The 2,474-nt window shown below is 29.9% G+C and overlaps 1 pseudogene; it reads left to right on the top strand.

Moving 5' to 3' along the window:
• The first annotated feature begins 1,701 nt into the window (after window positions 1-1,701).
• LOC149566095 (small COPII coat GTPase SAR1A pseudogene) lies at window positions 1,702-2,216 on the top strand (annotated as a pseudogene).
• Window positions 2,217-2,474: the final 258 nt, after the last annotated feature.

Here is a 2,474-nt window from a genome sequence, read left to right as displayed (position 1 = left end):
TCAGAGCATAGGTGCTTGTAGTAAAAAGTTTAAAGGTACTTGAAGCTAAAGATCATGTTGTACAAAAAGGAGGTACCAAGGTTGAACAAAGAGAACTTCCATGCATGGAAAAGTTTGATGAGGCTACATCTTGCTAGAATTAGTGATGGTGCAATACATTTTGTTGATAATGGATATGTGCAGGAGATAATTACAACCCCTTTGATAGCCCAACAACTTAAAAAGAAACAAGAACACAATCAAATTATGTTGGAGATTGCATCAACCCTAAGCTATGCCAAGTTTGACTATTTCTTTGCAATTTACAAACATGGGTAACTAAATAAGTGACTAATTTGATCACCAAGTAAAATCACAAGATCAAGCAAATAGAAATGACTAAATACACTACCAAATAAATGACTAAATAAGTTGACTAGATAATTATTCACTAATAATTAGTTACTAAAACACAAGTGACTAAACATGCTACCAAATAAATGACTAAATAGGTGACTGGATAATTAGTCACTAATAATTAGTCACTAATAATTAGTCATTTATACTTTATCTCTTCAATTTTTATAACGTTTATTTATTAATGGATTAGGTTTATATTATTTTTATAACTCATTCACGACCCTTGGGATTTCTTTTTCTCGTACTAATTGTAGTTTCATGACATCAGGAGTTTAATGTTTAACATTGATAATAGTATCAAGAAAACATGCTATATTATATAGGTTTTCCCTCTTGACAAACTTGATTGAAAACAATTAAACTTATTGTGAATGATATAACTTCCACTCTAAATCCCATCAATAATCTTCCCAAACAAACTAATCAAGTAATATGCAACCAAAAAATTATATGTTTCAAAGCTTGAGTGAATTGTCTATTGAAAAATCAACACCAAAAATAGGTCAAGAGTGACCGTGAATTTTGTTTATAGAACATTACTATGAAAAACAAGAAAATTATTTTAATTCATGTTTGTCGCTATTTTTATTCCATGAGTGATATTTGTATTTCTATTACCAGATTGTGTGTTTGGAAATACTATCATTTTTTCATCATCTCATTTGATATTTGATTTATTGTAATGCCATTTTTCTATCATCTTTGATATTTGATTTATTATGAGCTATATTTTTTAATTTATAAATAAATTTAAAACTATTCATTTAATATTGCATAAAGATGTATTTTAAGATTTTTTTTTAAAGATGCAATTAATTCTACAACTTAAATAATTAAATTATTATAAATAAAACTAGAAACAACTACTATTTTATTTGGACAAAAAACTTGCTTACATTTTCATTTACCCTTGAAAAAAGGCACAAATTTTTTTTGGGAAGAAAAATAAAAATATTTTAAACTAAACATTTGTAAACTGCATTGAGTGCGTTTGAGATTTTGCACGTCAGGGGGAACCCATGGAATCGCTTGAACCTCCATTGAATTAATCTGCAAAGTGATATTTGTGCCAGCAATTTTGGGAAGAAGAGGTGTGTAAGATTAATTTGATGCCCTAGTTGTTTCTATTTTCTGCCATTTTTCACTTATGATTAGAAAATTTTCATATCAAGTCGAACAATATAGGATTGTTCAATGTCATCTGGTGGTGCATCAATTGTGGACTCTAATTATAATTTTGGGCACCCATTAGGCTGTAATTCAAACCAATCATCTATTTTGAGGTACTAATTTAATTCATTTTTGGGCCTTGACAACGTGGGGAAGACCACTTTGTTGCATATGTTGAAAGACAAACGAAAGACAAACGACTACTTCAACATCAACCTATGTTGCATCTCACATCTGAACAACTTAGTATGGGAAAATCAAATTCAAGAATTTTGATCTGGGCAGCCATCAAATTATCAGGAGAGTCTTAAGAGATTACTATGCCAAGGTGAACATTGTTGTGTATCTTTTTGATGTTGCTAATAAAGAGCAATTTGCAAATTAAAAAAGGAGTTGGATGCATTGCTATCTAATGATTCACTTGCAATTGTGCCTGTCTGATTTTAGGAAACAAAATTAACATTCCATATGCAACATCAGAAGAGGAGATTTTATATTACTAAGGCCTAAAAAAATACACCACTAGTAAGGGACAGGTCAATTATGCAGGCTCTAGTGTACGACCTATTCAGGTTTCCATGTGTAGCATTGTTAGCAAAATGGGGTATGGTGAAAGTATTAAGTGGTTATCATAGTATATCAAATAGAATTGATCATAATATTTCTTTAATCCACATATGTAAATGTATCTGAAATGAATTATACTTGGGGTTCATTTCTGATGGGAGAAATATTTGTGAAGCATTATTAATTAATTAAGTGCATCAACATAGCTAATACATGAATCTTGTATATTTAATTTAGTGCAGGTGTAATTTGGTTCAGGTTTGAGCCTGACAATGTAATTGTTTTGAGGAAAAAGAAATATAGGATTGTTCTTTTTGTAGATATTTCTTAGCTTTTCA

The sequence above is a fragment of the Cupressus sempervirens genome, chromosome 3 (genome assembly GCF_028749045.1).
Source record: "Cupressus sempervirens isolate cs-2001-9-10 chromosome 3, ASM2874904v1, whole genome shotgun sequence".
NCBI lineage: Eukaryota > Viridiplantae > Streptophyta > Pinopsida > Cupressales > Cupressaceae > Cupressus > Cupressus sempervirens.
This window is presented reverse-complemented; position numbering and strand designations above follow the sequence as displayed.